At 48.5% G+C, this 27,788-nt stretch overlaps 1 long non-coding RNA gene across 16 annotated transcripts in view; it reads left to right on the forward strand.

Moving 5' to 3' along the window:
* LOC128124454 (uncharacterized) overlaps positions 1-27,788 on the forward strand; it is a 95,402-nt gene that overhangs the window by 53,452 nt on the left and 14,162 nt on the right. For 15 of the 16 annotated variants that reach the window (XR_008222874.1, XR_008222876.1, XR_008222875.1 and 12 more), the window contains 2 exons: positions 8,071-8,119; positions 9,264-9,397. This is a non-coding gene — a long non-coding RNA (uncharacterized LOC128124454). Of the gene's footprint in view, positions 1-8,070; positions 8,120-9,263; positions 9,398-17,099; positions 17,568-27,788 lie in introns of all 16 variants that reach the window. The other variant, XR_008222865.1, reaches the window with a different exon arrangement.

Raw genomic sequence — 27,788 nt, forward strand, 5'->3', positions numbered from 1 at the left:
CTTTCACATCCTGTAATATAGGGTCCTCCTGGATGGGGGGCATCTTGGTAGGAAAAACAGGTGACCGTGGGAATGACCCCTGGGTCTTCTAGAAGCCAGTGGAACAGGGCACTGTACTGGCTGCCAGTGTTGGTGCTGGGAAGATGGCCAAGTGCCTACCCACTCAGGCTGACGCTGGCGCCTATTATTGCTGTTCTCCTTCTTCCCGAGGGGCTCTTTCCAGAGCTCCAGAGAGCTCCTCTGTAGCTCCCATCTTTCAGAGTCCCTGTCTTGAGACTGTAGGGTGTGACCACTGTAGAGTCCAGGGCTCAGCCGGGGTGCAGACCAGCTTAGGTGTGGCCCAAGCAAAGCCTCAGGGATGACCTAAGCATCCAGTGTGCCAAGCCACCTACAGCAGAGTCTCTAGCTTGCTCACCACCTGGTTTTGCTCACTCCTTAACATCTTTCTCCACTTGCACGGAAGGAAGAGCCAGGCAGCCTCTAGGACCCCAGATGGGCCTGGAACCACCTAGAATCCCTTCCCCGATTACTCTGTGCCTAGGAGAAGAGAATGGAGCCAGGTTCTTTGCTCAGGTGGCCTTACTGTGTCTTCTCAAAGTGCTGGGGACCCCAGGCCAGTCCCCCCAAGGCCAGGTCTAACCTTACCTTCTCTTTCCTGAGCCCACCAACAGGGCCAGGGATCCATATGTGGCAGGACCACCTAGCGACATACCCTTTGGATACCTTTGCATCCCACCTTCTGCTGTGACACCTTCTCTAGGAGGAAGTGGTATGTCCGAGGAAGCTACTGTTCTGCCTACTGCCTACCTCAGGGCACCCTGGGGTATGACTCACTCCCAGTAGAGGGCAGTACTGGCCCTCTGAAGTCAGGAAGAGGCCCAAGGCTGCATGTTCAGCTCTGAAGGGATGGCCCAGGGATCCACTTTGGTCCTATGATAGATCCTGTCCTGACACCAGGCTCATTGCTGACTGCCCAGATCTCCAAGATGCTGTGTGTGTGTGTGTGTGTGTGTGTGTGTGTGTGTGTGTGTGTGTGTGTGTGTGTGTGTTCTATGTATGTGGGTATTTGTGTGTCTCTGGGTGTGTTTGTATATATGTATATCTGTATACATTTGTGTGTTTTCTGTGTGTGTATCTATGTGTATTTATGTATTTGTGTGCTTGTGTCAGTGTACATTTACATTTGTGTGTGTATTTGTATATGTGTTGTATTATGTATGTTTGTGTGTATCTGTGTGTATGGTTTTGTATGATGTGGGTTTGTCTTTGTATGTGTGTCTCTGTGTATATGTGTGTGTGTTTGTATGTTGTGTGCTTGTGTGTGTTTACTTGTGAGTATTTGTGTGTATCTCTCTCTCTGTTGTGTGCATATGTCCCTGTGTGCATATTTCTTTCTCTCTCTCTTTCTCTCTCTCTCTCTCTCACCCCCCCCCTGTGTGTGTGTGTGTGTGTGTGTGTGTGTGTGTGTGTGTGTGTGCGCGCGCATTGACCCACAACAGGGCACTTACTGCTGGAGTATTACTACTTCCTTTTTGTCACTTCTTCCTTCATCTAATAATGAGTTAGTTGACTAAAAACGGTTCTATCCAAAAGAGATCCAATGGCCAAAAGCTGGAGATTTTGAATAGTGTTAGGTTTCAATTAAAACAAAAAGGCACCTGCCGCCAAGCCTGACAACCTGAGCTAATTCTGGGTGTCACACAGTAGAGGGAGGGGACTTCTGCAGGTTGTCCCCTGACAGCACCTCCATCCATGTGCTGGGGCACAGCCCCGCCCCCACAGTGAATCCATACCAATGAGGTAAATGATAGACTGTATCAATGGGTGAGGAAGAAGAGAACAAATGTCCCATCCAGAAGAATCCCAGAGAAACCGTGCCAAGACTCCACCCTCCTCCTGAAGGCTGGGCAGATCTCATCACCAGAAACCAGAGCCTCTTCCTTCCTGAGAAGAGAGAGGGGCTCTGCATAGTGGAGGCCTTGCAGGCAGCCCAGCCATGACACCCAGGGACAAGCCATGTGGATGGTGAGGACCTGTGGTGGGAGGTTAGGAAATGGCTGTCTTCTTCCATAACCCATGACCCCATCTAACACTGAGAAAAATGGGACGTTCCCCAGCTTGGGGCCCTGCAGGACACCTGAGGAACCACCTCAGAACTCATGGTCACGTCAGGGACAATGAGAAATTGTTCTAGCCCAGAAGAGCCTCAGGAGGCAGGATGTAGGTCATGTGGGATCCTGGATAAGCCTTGGGGCCAGAAAAGGACAGGCAGGGACACAGGAGATGGGTTTAATTGACAGCAATACATCAATCCTGGATGACAGCTGCCCCTCATCAACGTCACATGTTGCTGTGAAACATATTTTGTTTCCTGGTTCAAAGTTCCTACCACATGTGTCCACCCTGTAGTCTGCATGTGACTGAGGACAGCTGCCTATCCTATGTGTGGCTGAACATAAAATTGTGAGTGTACTGAGAACATCATGAGACTTTCTTTTCACAATTTTGTGTGTGCACTCACACACATGTAAAGGCCAAAGGTCAACTTTAGGGATCTTCCTTGATCACTCTCCAGTTTCTTTTTTTTCTTTTAGATTTACTTTTGTTTTGTTTTTTTTGGTTTTTCGAGACAGGGTTTCTCTGTGTAGCTTTGTGCCTTTTCCTGGAACTCGCTTTGTAGACCAGGCTAGCCTCGAACTCACAGAGATCCGCCTGCCTCTGCCTCCCGAGTGCTGGGATTAAAGGCGTGCGCCGCCGCCACCACCGCCCAGCTAGATTTATTTTTATTTTATGTGTATGGGTGTTCTGCCAGCACGTGTCTCGGGAACACCACATATGTGCAGTTCCTGAAGAGGCCAGAAGAGGGCTCAGATCCTCCGGAACTGGCGTTAGTCAGCTGTGTGCCTTCATGAGCGTCCTAGGAACCAGGCCTGGGTCCTTGGGAAGAGCCTCCAGTGCTCCGAACTGCTGAGCCGTCTCTCCAGCCCCTCACAGCTAATTTTTAAGGGGAGTGCTGGGATCAGACTCAGGTTCTCATCGTGCACTGACCGCTTTACTAACTGAGCCGTCCTTCCGGTTCTTGGGGGTGGGGTGGGGAGTTGTTTTTGTTTTTTTGTAACTCGACTGTGAGGGTTCTACACGTAAACTTTGTAGATGACAGTATTGTGTCACGATGTCTAGAGGTTGGACACACCTAAAACCTTTTAGAATCTCCAGTGTGACAGGAACATCATCATGGGCTGGCTGGTGGTTCTAGCATCCAGGTTGCCTCAGGGTGGAGCTGCACACCAGGAAGTTCAAGACAGGATGGAGGGTTTGGGAATCTCAGTCCTGCCCCTTCCCCCTGTCTCCACGGAGGGGAAAGCAGCTGGAGGCCAGTGATGGTGTCAGCCAGTCTGCACCTTAAAGACACAATTAAAAGTAAAGGACACTGCAGGAGTATCCAAACAGCTGACCATGGCGGGTGCCAGAGGGCAGTGGACCTGAAAGTGACATGCGGCATCCCCTTCCAGGTGCCTCACCCTGAGGCGTTTCTGGTGTGGTATCTGTGACCACCCTCCATCATGGCCTTTATAATAAAGTAGTGGGCAGAGGTAGGCCAGCACTCCCCTTGAGTTCTATGGGCTACTCCAGTAAGTGGCCCAGACCAAAGGAGGGGCCTGCGGGAACCCGCAACATGCAGGTCACAGCCTGGAGCTGCGGGGGCTGCGTTGTGCACTCTTGTTCGGTGGAGCTTTCAGCTTTGGGATCTGATGCCATCTCCAGGCAGGCCATGCCCAGTTGGATGGCACTGGGGAACCCAGCCAGCGTGTGCTGGAGAAATGCTTGGTGTGGGGGGCACCCTCACACAGGAGGTCACAGCTGCGTCGCAGGCTGAACGTATAGGAAAGACCCAGTACGTTTTTTTTCCTGTGTGTCCTCCCAGGCAGCAGTAGAGACTGTGGGGGGGGGGAGGGGGGTCTTTGTGAACTCTGTAAGACCAAACAACTCTAAAAAGTAGATGTCATTTCAAAGCCTGTTTTGTCGGTCCCCAGGTTGTGTCCCTGAGCCCTGCCCTCTTGGCCTTCCCCCTCCACCTCTCCTTCCCCCTGCTCCTTCTCCACCAGGGAGGGGAGAGGACAACACTTACCACCTGATGTCCATCCACCCGCCCACCACCGGCTTGTCCTCCCCCTCCCCCCATGCTCATCTGTCCGATGCTTCCTTCATTCCTGTATAGCTTTCTTTCACTGGTGCCTCAGTTTGCCTACACAATTGCCTCTAGAAACCCTGGTGGGATAGGGGGACTTTGGCCTAGGAGCAGGCTCCTGCAGCTTGAAGGCTGTTACTCTGGGCCAGAAGGGTCATAGTCTCCTCTTTTGTCCTCCTAAGAGTCACCTGGAAGGAGGTGTGACAGAAGAAGCTCCTGTCTGCTCCTTGGGGACAAACAGCCCAACCTGCATCTGTCATCTGAGCGCCTGGCAGGGCAGGGTGGGTGACACACAACCCTTCCCACTCAGGAAGGCCAGCCTGTCTGTTACCTGGGCACATGGGGACACCCACATCCTAGCTCTCTTCTCCCCCTGCCACTGCCTGGAGAGTAGGACTCCAAGCCTGAGGGGACTGCTAGGGAACCTGAACTGGGAATGGCCTGACTTTTGCCTTTGTCCTGACTTGGAAATTGTCCACTATAGTGGGAGTGAGACATGTTAGAAGCTGCCTTCTACCCATAGCTGAGTCCAGGGGCCTCTTGTTCTCTGGCTCTGGCATATGGCAGCTGAGCCTATTCTCAGTCCGCGCTCACATCTGTTGTAGTAGTGGGTACCAAGACCAACCCTGCTCCACCCATCCCTGTGCTTCCTGGGAGTGAGGCCCTCCATCCTCATCAATGGGGCCCAGCTTATGCTACAGGCTGCAGCTATCTTCCCTGGGGTCGGGGGTGGGGGGTGGGGAGGTATCCAGGGTCCACAACCCACCTCCCAGGTTCCAGGGTCACTTTAAGGAAAGCACATCCCTCTACCTCCATGCTGTCCCATTCTTCAGTGTAAGGAAGAGTCTTGCAGTCTTGCCTGGGTTACCCATGATGATGAAGAAGAGAAAGGGCTGGCTGCTCAGGGTACCTGGGAGGGCTGTCATCAGAACGACCCCTGGACCTCTTCCAGGCTCCTATGGCACCTGAAAATCTGGCAGAAACTCATGGACCCTTTAGTGCCCCTTGCCTGATGGCCCTGTGTCTCCTGTGTGGCTTCATTTTCATTCTCAAGTCTTGTGGTTGGGGATGAGACTGCTCATTGGCAAAAGGCTTCGATTAAGTCACTGACACTTTTAAGCCTGCTTGGTGGCCTTTGGGAGCTGAGGAAATGCCACTGGTGACCATGCCTCTTCGCCATTCAGGCTCCCCATCTGGTGCAGGAGGGCCAGAGGTGGGGACCCTTGGGATGGAAAGGGCAGGACAGAGACCCGAAGAGAAGGGAAGATCAGGGAGAAAAGGCTTTGGGAGGTAGACTTGCTACCAGCATCAGCAATAGACTGAGCTGTCTCCAGATTGCTAGGTGGATGCTCTGACCCCAAGAATGAGATACTAGTTAGCCTTTGAGAGGTGACTAAGGTCAGGTAAGATCTGGTGATGGGGTCAGTGGCCTTGTGAGGGGAGGAAGGAGAGTTGTGTGTGTCTACCATGTGTAAATACAGCAAGGGTCCTTCAGCAAACCCAGAAGGGTGGTTATCAAGCTCATGCTGGCCTCACAGTGTTATGGTTTGAAGTGATGCACTGTATGTCAAGTTTACAAGGGGCTGAAGTAGGGATATAGCTTAGTGGATTGAGTGATTGCCTAGCATGCACAGGCACTAGGTTTGATCCTCATCTCTCCATAACCCAGGTGGTGGTGGTGCATCCCTGTAATGCTAGCACTCTAGAGGTATAAGCAAGAACACCAAGAGTTCAAGGTCATCCTTGGCTGCACAGGAAGAACCTGATTGGACTAAGAACATCAGGGACTAACTGAGGCACATCCCTGGTGTTTCTCTGAGGACATTTCTTTTTGGTCTTACTATGCAGCCCCCACTGGTCTGGAGCAGGCTGGCCTGAGAGCTGGGATTAAAAGCATTTCTCACCATGTCTGTCATATGAGGGCATTTCTAAAAAGGATGAACAGAAGGAAGACCAGTCCTAAATGTGGCCAGCACCATTGCCTGAGCTGGGGTCTGGGATAAAGAAAAAGAGAAAAGAGAGAAAACCAGCTGAGCGCCAGCATCCCCTTTCTCTGCATCCTGGTCTACTGAGATGTGAGCTGGCAGCCTTGTCCTCCAGCTACCACAGCTGCAGGCCACTGCTGCCAGGATGGCCCGTGTCCCCTCACCCTTTGAGCCACAAGAAGCTCTTCCTCCCTTAAGTCATTTTTGTCAGGGACTCTGCCGCAGCAATGAGGAAAGGAACTACTCTGCAGACAGTGCCCACTGAAGTCGTGTTTGCTCCGCTCTTGCGGTGGCCCAATGTGATGACTGTAACTCCCTGGCCCCACTTGGCCAGTCTGTGTCTTCTTATACCCAGTTTCTGGGATTAGAGATCAGATACTGCTGGGCTGGCTCTGGTTGGCGGCAGTGCGTCGAACAGCCAAAGCCCAGAGATTCTAGATGTGTCTGAAGGTATCAAGGGCTGGGGTAGGAGGGCCAAGGCCCCGAGAGACCCAGAGGCTCTCAGCTCTATCGTACCAGGGCTTGCCAAGGCTGCCAGAACCAGGTTTAGGCAATCACCCCAGCTGTGGCACTGAGGGCTGGAGTCTCCCTAACAGGTTGCTCTGAGTTCTCAGAAGCAAGGAGGAGCATATTAGGGTTGTCTCTGCCCCTCAGAGGCCACAGGCAAAGACAGAAAGGGCAGTCTTGTCTCAGTCAAGGTTCTTGCTCACACTGGGGTGTCATGGTGACTTTAGCCAACCACTGTTCCTTGCTTAAGTCAATGTGAGATAAACATCTGATGTTTTATTTCATTTCATTTTTGACACAGGGTCTTGGGAATATAGTTCTAGCTGACTTGGAGACACATATGTTGTTCAGGCTGGCTTTGAACTCATTATCTTTTGCCTCAGCCTGCCAAGTGCTGAGTTTACAGGCATGTACAACCATGCTCAGCCAAATTTTGCTATTTCAAACACCAGAATCAGGACTGAGGCAGACGTAAGAGGGGTGGCCAGTCAGGGTGGGTGTTGGGCTAGGAGAACTGAGACCTTGATGAAAGACAGACGAGAGGAACCTTTGCCAGGACATGGCTGGGAACCCCTGTGCCTGGTGCTAATGTGGCCTCTGTGGTGGGCAGTGGTTCGAGTAGCCTGGTCTGTAGATACCGGTGCCTAGTCAGTTGGTCATGGTATCTCCAAGACTAAGGACTAGCACTGGAGTCTTAGCTGAGAGCACCAGTGAGGAGCTTCAGGCCCAGCACACTGGCAGCACCCACACAGGCCTGGCTCTCTCAAGGTCCAGGTCACCATCCCAGACTGAGGAGGGGCCCTGCTATGCTCTACAGCCTCGCATTGTTCCTCTTTCTTCCAGCTTCCCAAAGGGACCTGCAGCCACTTGCCTGGTGCCTTTTCCTTGATAAAGAGGAATAACTAGACTTTGGGAGTGTTTCTGGGCCATTTCTTGGTACTCGCAGCACCTCAGACAGAGGCACCTCCATGTCTCATGGCTGCAGTAGGGGCATTATGGTGACAGGGGTGTGTATAGGTGGAGGTTGCTCTTCTCCTCAGGGACAGGGAGCAGAGAGAAGAGGGGACTGGTGAGGAGTCATGCTCTCAAAGGAATTCCCCTAATGACCTCCTTCCTTCAGCTAAGCCTCACTTTCCAGAGTTCCTACCTTCAAGAACAGCACCACCCACCGGGGGCGCAGTGCTCAACATGTGAGCCAGTGGCAGGGGTTTCACACTTACCCCCACAGTGCTGACATACTGTCTTTCTGGCCTGACTGTGCCATGTTGCATTCCTACCAGCAGTGATGTGATGCCCTGTGGCTTCCTGCCCACAGTATCAGGTATTGTCCATTTTCCTGACTTTGGCTATTTGTGCATCCATGACATCTCCTTTTTGTTTGAATTGCAGTTCTCCAATTCTGCGAGATGTTAAGAATCTGCTTGTCTGACACCCAGAGGTAAGGCACCTACCTCACCCACGTTTAGTGAGGCATCTACATCTTTTAAATGAATTTTTATTGGTATTTAAAAGTTTTTTGTATATTTGGAATAAGGATCCTTTATCATATAAAATATTTTGATGATGCTGGACAGAGGGATCAGTGGTTAAGAACACTTACCTCTCTTGCAGAGGACCCAGCTTCAGTTCCCAGCAGCCGTCTGGTGGCTCACACCCATCAGTAAATCCAACTCCAGGGGATCCAATGCCCTTTTCTGGCCTCCATAGGTACCAGGCATGCACGTGGTACACATACATACATGCACATAAAGCACTCATACATAAAAATAAACAAATCTTTAAAATTATTTTACAAAGATATTTTCCCAGTCTATGGCTTGTCTTTTTTCCCCCTTGCTTTCCTTCTCTTAAAAATAATTATTTGTGTACATGTCTGTGTGAGTGTATGCACACTTATGTGTGGGGGTACACACATCAATGCATACATGCAGAGGCCAGAAGAGGGCATTAGGAATCTTTCTATATCACTCTCCACCTCTTCCTTTGAAGCAGGGTCTCTCCCCGAACCTAAGGTTTGTGTTTTCTCAGCTATGTTGGAGACCAGTAAGCACCAATGATCCTATCTCTGATCCCCTCAGAGCTGGGGTCACAGGTGTACACACAATTCCCAAGCTACTATGTGGGTGCTGGGATCTGAACTCTGGTCTTCATGATGGTACAGCATGTCCTCTCAATGGCTGAGCGATCTCACCTGCTCCCCGGCCCCAGCCCTGACCCTCTCTCTTCGATAGGGATTTCATGTATCCCAGGCTGGTCTTGAACTCACTACATCACCGAGGATGACCTTGGATTTCTTCTGTGCCTATCTCCCAAATGCTGGGACCACAGATATGCATTATCACATCCAGTTCTTTGCATTCTTTTAGTAGTGCTTCTGCAATGCAGATTGTGTGGTTTGGGTGTGAAATGCCTCCCACAGGCTCATGTATTTGAACACCTAGTTCCCACCTGGGGGCATTGTTTTGGAAGGTTCCAGCTTCAGGGGGTAAGTCCTCACTGAAAGAAGTGGGACGTGTGGGGTGGACACAGAGAGTCGTAGCATGGCCTCACTTTCTAACCTGTCTCTGCTTCCTGATCCACAGAGAAAAGAGCAAGCCATCTGGTGTTCCTGGTGCTGCAGCTGTGAGCGACCCCCATTGCCACGGTGGACTGGGAGCCCTCCCAAATGGTTCCTTCCTCCAGTTGTTTCTACCCGGCATTTTGTCACAGCAAACAGGTGAGATGACTACTACAACAGAAGTTTATACAGTTAATGAAGTCCAATTTCTTGGCTGCTGATCTGGTGAGTGCACTGAGTTTCTTTGTACATCTTAATAAAACTTATAAGGAGCCTGCTATTTTCAGCTAGCAGGAAGCACACCATCTGTCCCATCTCAGAGGCTTGGGAATACCTTATCCTATTCCAGCCCTAGGGACTCTTAACTGACTCCTCATCCTATGGGCATCATGCTGCTCTGCTGCTCCATAGACACAGCTGTGCTTCCTAGACCATCTGAGCAGGAAGTTGTAGGCATCTGTCCTAGTCTGATTTCTTTGGCTGTGAGTCCTTACTATCCTACAGTTCAGAGGCCCTTATTTTAGGGAATGGTGCTGCCCATGGTGGCCTGGGTCTTACCATAATTAACTTAATTAAGACAGTCCCCCACAGACATGCCCACAGGCCAATCCAAAGTCCCTCACTGAGACTGTCTTTCCAGGTGACAGCTCTATATCAAGTCAACTTTAATTTAATGCTGACCTTCATGATATCTAAAGATGACTTGGCCACATGGTGTGTGTTTGAAGGTCGGGTGATCAAATCCCACATGATCTGGGGGAGCCTTCTGCCTTGATGATATTGCTATGGTGCAGTAGACTGGGTCAAGTGGAGATCTACTTATGGTCCTTCTTATTGTGTAAGATACAGCAAGGGCCTAGTGGCTCTCTTTGGATTTTGCAGTTATCAGATACATGATATCAAGTGACCCACAAGGATATCACTTTTCAGTGAGGCCCAGTATGGTAGTTTGAATGTAATTGGCCTCCATAATCTCATAGGGAGTAGCACTATTAGGAGGTGTGGCTTTGTTGGTGTGGGTATGGCCTTATTGGAGGAAGTGTGCCACTGTGGAGTGGCTTTGAGGTTTCTTATGCTCAGGGTATCACCCAATGTCACAGTCAACTTCCTGTTGCCTGCAAGATGTAGCATTCTCAGCTCAAGCACCATGTCTGCCTGCATGCCGTCATGCTCCCTGTCATGATGATAGTGGACTGAACCTCTGACACTGTAAGTGATCCCCCTCAATTAAATGTTTTCTTTGTAAGAGTTGCCGTGGTCATGGTGTCTTTTTCACAGCAATAGAAAACTAAGACACCCAGAAAAGAAGAGGCTCGGTGACAGGCCTGGGCTGCTGTATGAGTGTCTCTGAGCAGCAGATTCATGGTGTGCAAGGTGCCTGTGGGAGGGAGGAAGTTCTGTGGGGGCTGTTGAGGCTTCTGTAGGGACTTCACCGTCTACCACCTTGGTCTATGGCGCTGAATCCTGCCATCCTTCATGGATACTTCTTTAGATCCTGCATTGCCCTAGGCTTTAGTGGCCATGTGACTCCAACTGACCACATGACCTGAACTGTCCATTATAAACGAGCTTTTGAATGACCCATGATTTGATGGGTTGGGGAGACACTGGTGTGTTTCACAATTAAGTAGAGGCAGTGGATGCAGGGCAGGCCTGATAACTACCAGCACTGTGCTAGTTACTTCACTCATTCCTGGAGCAAATATTTGACAAAAGCAACAGAAGGAAGGAAGGGTTTGTTCTGACTCACCGTTGAGGGTACAGTCCATCATGGCGAGGAAGGCATTGTGGCAGGAGCGCGAGGCAGCTAGCGACATTACATTCACAGTTACGAAGCAGATTGAGATGAACGCTGGTGCTCAGCTTGCTTGCTTTTTATTCATTCCAATACCCCAGCCTATGGGATGGTGCCACTTTTAGGGTGAGTCTTTGCACCTTAATTAACCTAATCTAGAAAATCCCCAACAGATATGCCCTAAGGTTTGTTTCCATGGTGATTCTAAATCCCGTTCTGTTGACCATCAAGATTGACCGTTGCATACTTCAAAGCTCCAGGGAGTTTCATAAAGAGCTCCCCTGATGCCGGTGACTTTTTCCTGCTTCTTTGATAGCCCCTCCCAGCAGCACCTGTACTTCATGTGTAACTTCTTGTTACCTGGTCACTGAGAAAGAAAAAGTCTTGGCTCAGCTTCAACAGCTTTGCATGACATGTCAGCCCAATCCCAAAGTGAGTGGGTGACTTGCAGCCTCCTCTGGGGAATGGAAGGAAGGATACACCTCAGCAGGCAAGACTTGGCACAGTCACTGTGGTTGCCCTACTTGACCTGGACGGAGAGATTAGGTTTGCAGCTTCCACCATTTGGTGGCCAATAGGTCATGATGGTCAAGGAATTGGAAGGAAAGTATTTGAAAAAGGTGATAGCAGGAGGTTAGAGGAAAGGGCTAGACCTCTCCCAGGGTGCACTACATAGGCTGTGAAGAGACATATGTCCCATATGGATGTTGGCCACAGAAATAAACCCCTGGGCCAAATGGAGGTCCACTGTGGATGAGATGATCTAGTCAGTGGCCACCAGCCAGCTTTTTCCCCAGATGTCCCTGTCATTCCCAAAGGAGTTTGAGAATGGAATGATTATTGTGTGTACAGTACGTGGGTGTCTACTCATCGAGGTCCATCCACTAAATTTACTGCCTGGCACTCACTGCTGGGTGATGTTGGAGTACTGCCATCATGGGAGAGACCCCTCTGCTGCCACTGGCACTGAAGCACACCTGAATATGAGCTGGTCCTCCTGGCCCAGGGCACCTTCACAGCATGCTTGACTCCCTGCTGTGTATCTCAGGGCTTCCTTCTAAACAGGGACTTAGCACAGGCAGGACCAGAACGCAGCGAGTGCAAGCTCAGAGAATCACCATCCTTCACATGCTCCACCGCCCTGGCCTGAGGATAGAAAGAAAGGTGGCTCATTTTCTGCACTCTGAGGAGCTGGAACAACGTCCTCTGAACCCAACCATGTGGCCGTGTTCCTGTAGCCACTGCTCGTGGTCCTGGGGACACAGAGGTTAATGCATCAATGATTTTCTTGTTCCCCAGTGAAAGTCCACCAGTGACTGGCAGACTGAACCCGGGGCTTGTGCACACAGGAGGCAAGCACCTTGCTACCAAGTTATATCCTAACCCTCTGCCAGTAGCATTTGTCTTCCTGTCCCCACTTGTCTGGGTTCTCTTGGTCAAGACCTCCACCATAGGTACTGCACTGACTCCCAGTACCCTGGAGACTGAGGTGATCATAGGTCCAAACATCAGGCTGCAAGGGGGCGATTGATTACAGGCTGGTGCAACTGCCCTGGCTAGGGGAAACAGGCTGTGGTTTCACAACAGAATGTCTAGAACATAGATGATGGCCTGCAGCTCTGGTCTCAATGATTCACATCAGTGGAAAGACTCTACTGCCCAATCCACGTAGGACCGCCGAAGGCCCAGACCCTTCAGGAATGAAGGCTTAGGTCACCCACTAGGTAAAGGGCCACAATCAGCTGAGGCACTCGCTGAAGGAAAGAGATATGCAGGAAAATGGTTATAAATACCAGCCAGACCATGTGACCGGCTACAGCCCTGAGCCTGTGAGGGTTATGGAATCCTTTGCTATGCTGGGAGCAGATATGACGGAGTGACTCTTCCTTCCCCTCCTCTTCACCTCCTCTAGAGCCCTGCACCTAGTGCTTATGAGTTCCTAGCTGCTTCTTTTCTCTCAGCATTTACTGTTCCAGCTGCAGCTCAGCCAGAAGAGGGATAGATACCGCAGCAGAGAGGACAGGGGACCTCCCCTCTCTGGGGGTGGGGACGCGCATCTGGCTATGCAGTCCCAGCTGTCTGTTAGGTAAAAGTGGAGCTTTGCTTTGTTTTATTCAGAAGTTTCACCAAAGGGTTTCATTTATGTAAGAAATGCCAACCAGCCAGGTCCTTAGAGAAGGAAATGGCTTCTTCCTAGAGCTGGGGAGGGAGTAAAGGGAGGAGTGGATGCCGATGGTGGTGGGGAGATGGGGGCCTGTGGGCTGGCAACATTCGAACATCAGATAACGGTGATTGTCAGTGGAGTTACTGAAAATCAGAGAACTGTTATGTTTGCTAAGAGCGAATCAGATCCCGTGTCAATTAGATGCAAGGAAGTGTGTTGTTTTCAAAGGGAAGTATCTATGGATGCCGGGGGAGAGGGGATCTACGTGGTGTCATCTTCACTGAACTGAAGGGGGCAGCCCTGGGTGTAGAGGTGAAGTGGTGACCATCTTCTTTATGCCTCACGTTTGTCTTGGCCTGCTCACCTAGAGCCCCTTCCCTGAAGTCTTGAGTACTGGCCTCCTCCCATGCTATTCATAGGTCAGAGCTGTGCAAATGTCTGTCGCCGGTTAATCCAGATTTCCTGGGAGCTCAGCACCATAGGGGACCTCTTGTCTCCCACTTCTCACCCACTGGGACTCCAACTGACCACTGTGTACTGTGCCCAGTCAGGGTGTGTTCCATGAGCCCCTGGCCCCCAAGTCTAGCAGGGCTCTTCTGTCTTGGCCCTAGCTCCTCCCCATGAAATACCTGGGTGACATTTGTCCCCAGCTCTGGTTACTAGTATGTGACCGTTCTCCATCTTTTTCTTGCTCTCCTTTTGCAGAAAGGAGAAAGACATAATCAGCTCCATGGGCTTTAGTCTCATGCTCTCTGTGTCCTCTACTTTCCTTCCCCATCCTTTCCCACCTCAGCTGCAGACTACAGCAGAAGCCTGAGGTCAGCAGAGACTCCATCCAGTCCTAGCAACCTGTACAGACACACCTGTGTACAACCTGTACACACTGTGGTAAAGTACACAGAACTGAATCATCTAAATGATGGCTCAGCAGTATTCACCACCAGCCTCCCATCTTCCCCATGAAACACGGACTCTCTGTCCTTCCTCAGCACCCATCGTCCCACCCTGTTCTCTGTCTCTGTGGATCTGAGGTCTCCGGGGACCTCAGGAGAGGGGTCCTATACCATGTGTCTGTGGGAGGCTTCTTTCCCTGAGCAGTGTCTAGAACATTCTGTGCTCCACACCTTCCCCCTTGCCTGTGCAGGCCATCACTTCTGCTCACCTTCCCCCAGAAGTCTTCTTCCATACTTACTGGTCCATCCCTCCCTCACCTAATCTATCTATGCTGAAGCTAGTGTGACCATTTTAAACTGTCATTGGTATCCAGCATGGTGACCTTGCCCAGACTGTGCTTCTATCCCTCAATTAGTACTGTAGATCCTATCTCTAAGGAATTTAAAGAAAAGCCAGCAACCAACCAAATACTAAAGACTGGGTTGGTGTGTGTGTGTGTGTGTGTGTGTGTGTGTGTGTGTTGCACACATACACATGTCTTTTTATATGTGTGCATGCATGTGGGTAGGTGAGGCACATGTGTGTGCACTGTGCTGTCTTTGTTTTGCACTGCGCTGTGGCTGGTGTGCTTGTGGGCATACCTGCATGTGTGTGGTGATGAATGGCCAGAGGCAATGACAGGGGTCAGCAGTTGGAGGAAGCTTCACTAATCCCCTACCCCCACTCACAAAGCTCCACCAGCGGCCTTGTAGTCATTCCTGGCTCCTTCACCAAACGAATTTGCAGCAGGAGCCATGAGGGCTGGGGCAAAGCGGGGCACACTAGAAACTCCGTATGTCACCTGGCAGAGGTCCTGATAGAACAAGAGGCATATCCCTCAAGCCAGCCTCAGCCTTGCCTCCTTTATCTGACACATGGGCAGATGAGGCCTCTGAAGGTTTTAGTCTATGAAATAAAACGATGGGTAGACAGAATGACAGAGAAAACCATGACTCATTTGTTAAGATGCCTAAGCATGAGAGTCATATACACACAACAGAGACACAAAGGATGTAGACGGTTCATCTCGGTCTGCTTTCTGATGCTCTAACAAGATACCCGGGGCTGGTGTTTTATAATAGAAAAGGGTTTGTTTAGATCCCTGTTTCACTCATAGAAACATGGGGCTTCCTTCAGCTGCCTTTTCACATCTTCCTCTTGCCCCTTCAATGATATAATCAGCTCCGGTGGGTTTAAATGTCACGGAATGCCGAGGGGTCTCCAGTTTTCCACTGGCATTTTAGTGACTGCCTCCTGTTTGCTCAGTCAACTCCTGGATGTCCAGTGGGTCCTGGCTGTGTCACGTCACATATGCAGAAGAGCACCCACAGTAAGACAGGAAGCCAGGGGGACTCAGGACAAGCTGCCTTTCTTCACAACCACATACACAAGCCCCAAGTTTGAGAGCAGCGTTAATGCTTCTGAGCTGGGTGCCTCCAGGGATAGAGCCACCTCTGCAAGGCCTCAATGCTGCCATTCTGGGGACTGAACTTCCAGAACACAGACTTATGAGGTGTGACAGATCACCTTCAAGCGGTCATGCATCGGAAGCAGGTTCAGGCTAAGGAATCTGGGGATGGGGCACATCCCATTAAAGGGAGTGTCATATGTAGATGAGTCCCCGGGTAATAGTCACCTGTGTTCACCTCAGTCCAGGACAAGTGTCAAACCCTGTCTTGGCCCATTTTTCCTCTCTATATCAAAACTTCTGAAGCTGGGGAGAGTGGTGAGGAGAGATTTGCTCAAAGCATGACAGTTGCATCAGGCTGGCTTTGGTGACAACCTGGTGATGATAGTGTCACAGTGGCTGTAGGTGAGACAGGAAGTGAGAGAGTGGGGAGCGGTCAGCGTTGCTTTGTTTGTGTGTAAGCAAGTATGCGCACGCTCATGTGTGTTAGGTGCACGGTTGTGCAATTGCATGTAGCGGTCAGAGGTCAGCCTCTGCCGTCATTGCTCAGGAGCCAGCCACCTTGTGTTTTGAGACAGGGTGTCTTTCTGCAACCCAGAAGTTGAAGATAAGACCAGACTGTCTGGCCAGTGAGCCCCCCAGGGCTCCACCTATCTCCCCAGCTCTGGGATTCCAAGCATGGAATGCTGTGCCTGGTTTTCCATGTGGGCATCAGATATAGAACTCAGGTCTACAGGCTTGACCAGCAAGCACTTTACCTGATCTAGCTCATCTTGGGTTTTTGCTTGTTGTTGTTTTTGCTTTGTGTGTGTGTGTGTGTGTGTGTGTGTGTGTGTGTGTGTGTGTGTGTGTGTGTTGTTTGTTTTTTCAACAATCCTCTTTGAGAAACCAACTGGGGTTCTTGGATTCTATTTAATCCCTCCCAAGAACATTGTCTCCTCTCGATAGTGCTGACTCCTAAAGGCCCCCGGACCTCTGGCAGAGCCACACTGAAAACCAAGCCTCTAACACAGGAACTTTTGGGAGTGATTCAAGCCACACCCAAGCCACAGAACCCCAATCCATTCCTCCTGTGAAAGGATCTTATCGGGGATCAACGAGTCCTCAGCCGAGCTGCTGAAGGTCAAGACTCATTTGACATCAGGGTTTGAGAGACGTCTGAGGACTCTCCCTCCATTATAACTGTTATAGTTTTATGGTGACACAATTTCCAGGCCACGTATGCATGTGGGGAGCAGTATTCTGCCATGTCTCAAAGGCCTCTGCTGAGACTTGCAGCAGCACACTGTCTCTGTCTCTCTCCTTCCCTTCCCCGCTCACTCTCTTCCCTCCTCTCTCTCTCTCTCTCTACTATCTCTCTCTTCTTTCTCCGCCATCTGTTTGTCTTTGTCCCTCCTCTCTCTCCTTTCTTTCTTCTCTTCTCTCTCCTTATCCTATTCTCTCCCTCCCTTCTTGTCTCTGTTTTCCTCTCCTTTTCTTCCCCCTCCTCCTCCTCCCTCCTCCTTCCCTCCTCCTCCCTTTTCCTCCCCTCTTCCACTTCTTCCTCCTCCCTTTCCCCCAGGTATCTCCACCTCAGGAGCCCTCAGCTCAAAGGAGCCACTCAGGTCCCTGGTTGCTTCAGGCCTCACTGGCTTCCTGCTGCCGCTGCTGATGCCGGGAGGCTGTTGCTTCACCTGGGTGAGATCACGTCCTGTTTTCAAGTATTGGAAGTGGACAGGCACGTGTGGTTTGCTCACTTCATCACTGTCCGAAAAGGAAGCACGGGCAGGACCGATCGAGCGCTGGGTAAAAGTTGTAGCCAGGAGCTTTCTCCAGTGTATGCTGCCTTTTCCTTTGTCAATGCACCCACCATGGAGGGAAGCGGAAGCCCCCCAACTGCCCCGTTACAACCCCATTGTGCGCACCTGGGCCAACTCCATCCGTATGCTAAGTGATGGCTTTCTCATCCCATCCTTCCCTGTACATTTATTAGTTGACATTCTACTGCAAAACAAAAAACCGCCTCCAGCCTTTTCTTCTCCACAACGAAGTGAGTAATACGCAGACCCGCAGCCAGCTGTTACAGTGTGTCACTGCCATGTTCCAGATGTCCCCAGTGTGGCCAGCAGGTGTTGGCCCGTGAAGCTGGCTCCTTTGTCATGTTGACAAGTGCCCAGCGCCTCCAAGTGCTGACTTACTTTGTGACCTGAGACGGTCATCTCAGGTGTTTCTTGCCTGGTGGTGGAATTGCTGTCTCTCAAAGGCAATGTTAATTTTAGGGGATCTGTGAGATGGTTCAGCATGTAAAGGGGCCTGTCACCAGTCCTAATGACCTGAGTTAAACCCCTGGAACCTGCAAGTGTAAAAAGAGAATTGAATCATGAAAGTTGTGCTCTGACCCCTCTGCACACACATCTTGGTGCTTGCATGTGTGCACGCAGACACACGTCACACACAAATAATTTCTTCTTTTTTTCTTTTTTTTTGAGACAGGGTTTCTCTGTGTAGAAACTCACTCTGTAGACCAGGCTGGCCTCAAACTCACAGAGGTCCAGCTGCCTCTGCCTCCGGAGTGCTGAGATTAAAGGCATGTGCCACCATGTCCCTCTCAAAAATGCAATTTTTAAAAACGGAGCTGGCTCAGCAGTTGAAGCACTAGTCTGGCCAGCATGAGGACCAGGAGTTCAGACATCCAGACCCCGCAGAGATGCTGGGGGGGTGCAGTGCCTCACAGTCATTTTAGCAGAGGGTGGTGGGGTTAAGATGACTAGCAAGACTAGTTATATCTGTGAGCTCTGGGTTGATTGAGAGACCCTACCTCAAAGAATAAAGTGGAAGAGCAATTGAGGGTGAGTTCTAACATCAATATCCAGTCTCACATGTATACACACACACACATACACACACACACACACACACACACACACACACATACACACAATACACACACATACATACACACATACACACAATACACACACATACATACACACACACACACACACACACACACACACACACACAGAAAGAGAAAATACATTTTAAAGGTAAGATTTGGGTTTTGAGGTGTGGTGTTTGGACATCAGTCTAGGTCCAACAGTGAGGACTGGTAACCTGTGCACATCCTCATCTACATGCTTGCATCTATATCAAGCTAAATTCTGGCCAACCCCAAGATAAAAGATGCAAGTCAATTCTGATTTCTGTGATGCTGGTCATGGTGAGTATTCTGAGCCCTGCCTTGCCATGCTGATCACTTGTCTCTATGACAAGACATGGGGCTCCCCTCATCTCCAACACACATGCCCAGCGGGGTCCCCATTCTTGTAACAGTCTCCTGACCATGCTGTGGGTACTTGTCCCTGACATATCCTTGAACCCGGCAGACTTTAGCTTCTTCTTGGCCTTGGCGCCAGCTCTGTTCCCTGTGTTCCTAGCTTTCCTGTCTACAGAAGAACTCAAAGGAAAGAAAGAGTGGGGAGAAAAGCAATGAGTGTGTTGTAACTAAAGAAAAAGGAAGTGGGAGAAGCTGAACCCCAATTCCCAGACCCCGGCCAGGAGGACCTGGGTCCTGACTTGTTCCATACACATGACCAGACAGAGTGTTCAAGCTCACCAGGGACCTGAGCTCCCAGATCCCTGGCTGAGAAAGAGACAACGTTCTGACCCTCACACAGTACAAGGCAGTGTCACTGAGAGGGAAGGAGCCATGTCATGGTCCCAGTAGAGACTTGCCGTGGAAGGCCATAAGCAGCAGCAGAAATGAGCATTAAGATGGCCGCGAAAGAAACCAAGGAGATCTGGTTGTGGAAACGGTGGCACACTGTGAGGAGATGGTGTCAGATAGCATGGTTCTAGAACAGTGGTTCTCAACCTTCCTAATTCTGTGACCCTTTAATACAGTTCCTTATGTTGTGGCAACCCCCAACCATACAGTTATGCCATTGCTACTTCATGACTGTAATTTTGCTACTGTTATGAAATGTAATGTAAATATCTGATATGCAGGATGTCTGATACGGACCCCCAATGGCTTTGCAACCCACAGGTTGAGAACCACTGTTTTAGAAGCTCATGAGGTATGTGGAAAGGGAGCTGGAGCTGGGATGTGGGAGAGAAAAGCAGGCCAGGTGGGCCAGGTGTGAGGGCTCACAGAGGGAAGAGGAAAACTGGCTGGAAAAAGATCCCTGGAGATGTCAGAGACCCCAGAATTCAGGCAACTCGGGGAAGCACCCTTGAGAGAACAAGAGAGGACACACATGTTCGAGTGCTGCAGTGACACAGTTCTAAACTGGTCACAGCAAACACATCCTACAGCTTGGGAATGATGCTGGGGACCAGTGAGGGGGCTCAGTGGGTGAAGGCGCTTGTTGCTGAGCCTGGCAATGTGTGTTTGATCCCCGGGACCCACTCGGTGGGAGAAGAGAACCAACTCCTGTAAGGTGTCCTCTAATCTCCACATGGGTCTCATGGTGTGCATGCACCTCTCGGCGCGCGTGTGTGCGCACGCGCGCACACACAACACACACATACACAATGCTAGATGTGAGAAAAGTAAGTTCTATAGCTCTGAAGAGAAATACCTTTGGACACAGGTGTGTGTGTGTGTGTGTGTGTGTGTGTGTGTGTGTGTGTGTGTGTGTGCATGTGCGTGCATGTGGAGGCTAGAGGTCCATGGGTTTCTCCTTGATGGCTTTCCTCTTCATTTTCTTTTTTAAATGGGGTCTCTCACTGAACTCAGAGTTCACTGAGCAGGCTAGGCTGGCTGATCAGCAAGCCCCAGGAATCCTGTGTGGGCCCCCCAGCCCTGGGCTTACATATCTGACTTTTACATGGGTGCTGGGCATCAGACTCAGGTCCTTGTGTTTGTGCAAGCACTTTGCTGCCTAGCCACCTCCCCAGCCCAGACATGGGATTTTATAGGCTGTAACTAGGATTTACATGCAGATGGGGTGTAAATAAGTTCAGGCACACTTATCTAAGACATGCTACAGATCCCTGCTTTGGAAAGAGCCACTCTACCAACCCTTTGAAAGAAGTACTCAGACCACCAGAGACCCACGTCCTGGAAAGCGATGGAGGTGTCTAGAAAGAGGGAACCTGGGGGAGATGCCATTCACAGTACAAAGCCTGGAAGCTTCTAGAAATCAAGTTTTTTCCCTTAATAAATTATTTATTTTATTTTATGTTGATGAATGTTTTGCATTTGGGTCTCTATGTATATATTTGCACCATGTATGTTCAGTGCCCTTGGAGGTCAGAAGAGGGGATGGATCCCCTGGGGCTGGAATTACAGATGGTGGTGAGCCACCATGTGGATGCTGGGAAGCAAACCCTTGTCCTGTGAGAGCAGCCAGTACTCTTCGCTGCTGAGCTGCCTCTCTAGTCCCAGTCAAGTCCAATTTTTTTGGTGCTAAATCAACCTTGCATTCCAAGGACAAACCTCATTGTATAGGTTGTTTTGGATTGGCTAAATTTTCTTTTAGAATTCTTGTATCCTCATCCATGAGTAACAAAAGACTGTAGTGCATCTGGTTTTGGCATCTGAGCAATACTGCCTTTATAAAGAGAGTTGGGAAGGCTGCATCCTTTTCAAGTTTTTCTGTATAAGTTTGTATAGGTTGGTTTTATTTCTCCCTTAAAGTATTTAATAGAATTCACTGATGTGGCCACACAGACTCAGAGTTTTCTTTGTTGGGAAGTTTTACCCACTGTTCTAGTCTGCTTTCTGTTGCTGTGATGAACACCATGACCAAAGCAACTTGGGGAGGAAAGGGTTTTCATCTCATCTTACAGTTTACAGTCCATCGTGGAGAGAAGACAGGGTGAACTCAAGGCCTGGAAGCAAGAACTGGAGCAGAGGCCATGGAAGAATGCTGCTTCCTGGCTTACTCCTTATGGTTCAGCCTGCTTTCTCATACAACCCAGAACCACCTGCTCAGGGGTGGCACCTCACACAGTGGGCTGGGCCCTCCTACATCAATCACTAATTAAGAAATGCCCAACAGCCAGATGTGATTGTGTATGCCTTTATTCCCAGCACCAGGGAAGCTGAGTCAGGCTTCTGTGAGTTCAAGGCTAGTCTGGTCTACAGAATGAGTTCCAGGACAGTTAGAGCTACATAGTGAGACCCCGTCTCAAAACAAAACAAACAAACAGCAAAAAAAAAAAAAAAAAAGGAAGGAAGAAAAATGCCCTACAGACTTACCAACAGGCCAGTCTGATGGAGGCATTTTCCTAGTTGAAGTTCCCTCTTCCCAAAGACTGTGTTCGGTTTTTCATTTCTCTGTGTGTTTTGTGGCTTTTCTATGGCCTATGTCTCTAGTCTGTCCACTTCTATTGGATTATTGAATTTAATTTGCCCTTTTTTTCTTCTTAAGTTTCTTAAGGAAACAGTGGTCTCTGACTTGGAATCTTTATTCTGTTCTAACACATTATTGAGTTCTTTGACTTTTTAAGGATATATATTTTTAATTATTTAAAACAATTTTAAAATTGAAATATATTTTGATTATATTCCTCCTTTCCCCAGCCCTTCTGGATCCTCTCCCTCTCTCTACCCAACCAACTTTAAGTGCTTTCTCAAAAACAAACAAAAACACAACACAACAACAAGCCCCCACTAAAATCAAGAAAACAAAATAAAATACCCCCCAAAACCCACCAAACTGTAACCAAATAAACACACACACACACACACACACACACACACACACACACACACGTGGTGTCCATTAAATGTTGGTCGACTATTCCTGAACATGAGGCCTGCCTGGAGTGATTAGCATACATCCAGTGTCACTCCCTTGGAGAAAACTGATTTTCCTTTTCCCTGCAGGTATAGATGACAGTTCAACCTTTACCCCAATGGTTAGGTTTTCATTCAGTTCATAACAGAATAAAATATAATGATAAAACAAAAACTATGACATCAAAGTTGGACAAGACAAATCAACAGAAGGAAAAGAATCCAAGAGAAGGCACAAGAATCAGAGACCCTCTTGTTTGCACATGCAGCAATACCATAAAAACATTAAACTGGAAGCCATAATACATATACAAGCCTTGTGCATGCTGAAGAAGCAGACAGCTTGCTTTAAATTTCCTTACTGAATTCCACAAACCTTGTAGTTTTTATTTTTATAGATGTGTGTATAGTATGTATGATGTGTGAGCACATATGTATGTGTGTAGGTACAAGAATGCTATAGTCTGTGTATGGTGGTCAGAGGTCAGCCTTGGGTACCTATCCTTGCCTTCTACCTTGTTTGAGGCAGGTTCTCTTTGTTGTCTTTGTTATCCCCTGCTGTGGATGCCAGTCTGTCTGGGCCACAAGCTTCTGGGGATTCCCCTGCCTTTGCCTCCATCTTGCTATAGGAACACTGGGATTACAGATGCAGGCCACTGCACCTGGGTTTGTGTGGGTTCGGGGATTCAAATTCACATCCTCACACTTGTGTACCAAGAGTGTTTACTATGGAGCCATCTTCCCAGCCCAATCACTTTTGTTTTCATTGATAAAAGCAGTTTCTAGGGGCTTAATGGGTGGCTCAGTGATTAAGAGTACTCACAGCTCTTGCAGAGGAGTGGATTCAGTTCCCAGTACACACATGGAGACCCACAACCATCTGTAACTCCAGTTCCAGGGAATATGGCTCCCTCTTCAAGTTAGCCTTAGGTGTATTCTTAGAGCCAGGGCAAAAATCAGGTGCATTCTTTTCCAAAATATCACAAAACTTGTCTTTAGCCCAGTTTCTAGTATTGTTCCCCTCTGAAATCTCTTGAGCTGGTCCTCCATAGTCTACATTGCTCTCAGCACTACTGTTTTCCAAGCTCCTACTGGAATGATCCATTAATCTCAGCTTACAGTGTTGAACCACTTTCCTAGCCCAAAGTCTCAAAGTCTTCCGCATTCCTCGAAAAACAAAACCAAACAGCTCTAGTGTGGTCAGGCCTATCACAGCAATATGCCCCTCCCTGGTACCAAGTTCTGACTTAGTTACTTTTCTGTTGCCATGAAAAAACAATGACCAGGGCAATTTATAAAAGAAAGCATTTGCCGGGCGGTGGTGGCACACGCCTTTAATCCCAGCACACGGGAGTCAGAGCCAGGTGGATCTCTGTGAGTTCGAGGCCAGCCTGGACTACCAAGTGAGTTCCAGGAAAGGTGCAAAGCTACACAGAGAAACCCTGTCTCGAAAAACCAAAAATAAATAAATAAAAAAAATAAAAAATAAAAAAAATAAAAGAAAGCATTTAATTTGGGGGCTCACAGTTCCTGAGGGTTAGAGTTTATGACCATCATGGCAGGGAGCATGGCAGCAGCCATGACACTGGAGCAGTAATTGAGAGATTACATCTGCACAAAGCACAAGGCAGAGAGAGAGAGAGAGAGAGAGAGAGAGAACACTGAAGAGATGCCTCGGCAGTTAAGAGCAGGTACTCCTCTATTTTGGTTCCTATCACCCACATTAGGCAGCTCACAACCACTTTTAACTTAAGTTCCAAAGGGGTCTGACATCCTCTTCTGGCCTCCAAAGCCACCTACACCCATGTGCACATAGTCCACACAAATATATATATATATATATGTGTGTGTGTGTGTGTGTGTGTGTGTGTGTGTGTGTGTGTATACACACATGTACTTAATTAAAAATAAAGCACACAAGTTGAAGTTTACCATCTCTCTCTAGTAGCTGTTCTTCTCATTACCATGACAACATACCCCATGGAAGCAGCTTAAGGACAGAGGGTTTTCCTAGCTAGCCGTTCAGGGGATGCAGTCTGTCATGGTGTGGAAGGAGCAATGGCAGGAAGCTTTCAGCTGTCTCAGTGGGGTGTGATGGGCTTGTCACATCTCCTCTGTGGTCAGCAAGCAGAGAGAAGGAAGGACCGAGCTGTAAATCTGAAAACCTTACCCTGGAAACGCATATCCTCTAGCTGGTCCTTATATCTCAATGGTTCTACAACTTCCCTAAATAGTAGCCCCAACTGGGGACCAAGTGTTCCCATCCATGTTGCCTTTAAATGGTAGTATTCCACCTCTGGCCTCTGAAGCTCATTCATGGCCGTCTCACAATGTAAAATGAATTAAGTCTCTACAGTTTTACCGTCGAAAGTCTACAATCTCCTCTGACACTCAAGCTCTTAACTGTGAAGCCCTGTAAAAAAAAAATTAAAAATTAAAAAAAATAGCTACACACTGTTAGAAATAATATCTCACAGCTCAGTTTCAAATGGACAGAGAACACTGGACTTTCACTATTGCCTGCTATTCTAGCTACTTCTGCCCTCAAAACTAGAGGTTTAGAGTAGAAGATTCCTGACAGCCAGTCATGATTACGAGGCCATGCATCTGATAAACTTTCAAACAAACATGATGTAAAATATAGAGATGAGCCTGTGCGTGGGTTTTGTTGAGTAAAAGACAAATTAAATGTCAGAGGGAAAGAGAAGTCCGAGATGATGCAGAAGATTGTGCTTTCCTGATCATTCAAAAAAGGGATGACAGGTCATGTGTTGGGGTTTACAAAGACTGTTCTCTGCCCCAGTCAGCATGCTTGGCATTCCAGGCTGACCCCCAACTTCGTAATGTTGCAAAACAAACTGCCTTGACTTTACTACTCTGTGTCCAGTGTTCTTCTTCTAAAACGAGAGTGCTCTTATTATAAAGTAAGGACCACTGTTTCTGACACATAATTCCAGTGTGCAATGGCACAGAGTAAACATTTGGATTCCAAGGGGATGGATAGGGATACAACAAGGAAAGGCTGAAGCAAAGCAAGACAGAAGCCCAGAGTGAAAAACACCGACCCATGCAGTTCCATGCCTCATGTCTAGGATTAAGGATGGGGCCATCTGGGGTCCAAAAGCCTCAGATGGCCCTGCTTTTCCAGCTCCTCCCACTTTGCCTGACTCCATTTGGTACCTGCAGCTTTCCTTAGTAAATGCCCCAGGGTTCTGTTATCTCTTAACTAGAAGTCTCTAATGCAATCCAGGCTTTATCTTTACAGCTCCATATAATGGCCTCTAAGGTCCTCCTTGCAGAGAATCCAACCCTGCCACACATACTTGGAGGCTTCCTTGAACCTTGGGGCAAACCTCTATGACCCCATAATATTTCCATTTTGTAGGTCCACAAAATCAGCACTATGAGATCACAACTGCCTACTTCTGCATGTAGCTTGATATTCTTTGGGCCACATCTGCTGTGACCTCTGTGTGTTAGCATGATCTCAGTGCAGTATGATCCTGGGGAAACACTTCCTAGGTAGTTAATACAAACAGGGAATACTTATGGCCACTTTTCTATCCAAGCATTCCCTTTCTAATGAATTTACATTTTATAAGTTGCAGCTATTGATGGGCGTGGTCTGGTCTCCAATATACCTTTCCCATTGTCCAAGTGCAGAGTGCTGGCTTCTCTTTCTTTAGTAATCTGTGCTACTTTGTCTATAGCTGCCTCGTCTGCAGCCTTAAACTCATCCATGCTCCTTTCCTTGGAAGCTACACATTTTCATATCTTTCTGCCCCGTTTTATACTTTCTCTCACGGTAAATCTTAGTCAATGTAGCAAGCAATTGCTATCTTAAAATTTTCACTGCCAGACAACTTAGTCTATTCTTTTTTAATTCAGCCACACTCAAGTATTCAGGACACAGACAGAATCCACCTTTGTTAAAATTTAACACGGATGGTCATTAGCTCAATTCCTGACTAAGTCCTTGTTCTCTGAAACCACATGCACACAGCCTTCAATGTCAAGATTACTGTGAACGTTCAGGTCTTCAGGGCTCCCACTAGAGTGGCCCAGTAAATTCTTCTTACAGCATTCTAGGGCTTTGTTAGCTCACAACTCCAAACTCATTCCCATTCCTCCAAACACCAGTCCCAAAGGCCTGTGCAGTACATGATCAGGTTTATCACAGAAACAGCCCCATTCCTGATACCAATGTTCTATATTGGTTACTTTTTTGTTGCTGTGACAGAATACCTAATAGAATCAACTTAAAGGAGTATTGTTTCTTGGGGCTTACAGTTCAGGGGATACAATCCATTAGCAGGAAAGGCACGGCAGTGGAGGGGTATGTGGTGGCTGGTTACATCTCCTTGGCAGTCAGGAAGCAGAGACAGGACAGGAAGTGAACAGACCTAGGCTCTATAACTCAAGGCTTGCCCTCCAGTGACCTGCTTCTGCCCACTAAACTGACTCCACCTCTCCAAGGGTACATAGCATCCCCCCAAAGCACTCTTTGGGGATCAAGTGTTCATTACATTTCACATTTAAACCATAGCATCACCTTAACCATTTTAGGGTGCAAAGTTCAGGAGAAACAAACAAACAAACAAATTCACATTGCTGTGCAGTTATCACAACCATCCAACTCCAGAGTGTCTTCAGCTACCAAAGTTTTGTTCCATTAAAGCCTGGGCTACAAATCCTCCTCCCAGCCCCTATCCCACCACACCTATTGTGATGGTTACTCCTATCAATGTGACAGAGTGTAGAATCACCCAGAAGACACTCGTCTATGTGTCTGTGGGTCTGTGATGTTGTTTCTAGAGATGTTTAACTGATGAAGTAAGGTCCACCCTCAATGTGATGACACCATCCTGTGTCTGGAGCTCCACAAAGAATAAGAAGGAAAAGTGAGCTGAGCACCAGCATTCATCTTTCTGCTTCCTGATGTAGATGCAATGTGACCGGCTACCAGCCCTTGGCTTCGGTTTTTTGAGACAGAGTTTCTTTGTGTAGTCCTGGCTGTCCTGGAACTAGCTCTGTAGACCAGGCTGGCTGTGAACTCACAAAAATCCACCTGCCTCCTGCTTGCTACGTCTTCTCCCCATTGACACACTGTGCCCTTGATCTGTGAGCCAGATAAACACTTCCTTCCTTAAGTTTAGGCACAGAAATAAGGCAAGTATTTCTTATTTCTTAATAAATAAAGGATATTTATTTCTTAATAAATAAAGGATAGGTAGGCAGATGATACCCATCGTCCTACCTTATGTGTCCAAGAATGTGATGGCTCCAGGAACCTCATAGAGACTGAGTCATTCAGTACCTTCCCTTTTTATTTTCTAAAGTTTATTTTATGGAAAAAATAAAAATAAATCTTTTAAAAAATCTATTTTGAAGTGTGGTGTGCGTGTATGTGTGTGTGTGTGTGTGTGTGTGTGTGTGTGTGTGTGTGTGTGTGTGTTTGTGAGTGTGTTGGTGGTGCCTGCAGAAGCCAAAAGAGAGTTCCAGTCCCCCATGGAGCTAGGCAGG

This window comes from Peromyscus californicus, unplaced genomic scaffold (assembly GCF_007827085.1).
Source record: "Peromyscus californicus insignis strain IS unplaced genomic scaffold, ASM782708v3 Scaffold_4__1_contigs__length_199733344, whole genome shotgun sequence".
Taxonomy (NCBI): domain Eukaryota; kingdom Metazoa; phylum Chordata; class Mammalia; order Rodentia; family Cricetidae; genus Peromyscus; species Peromyscus californicus.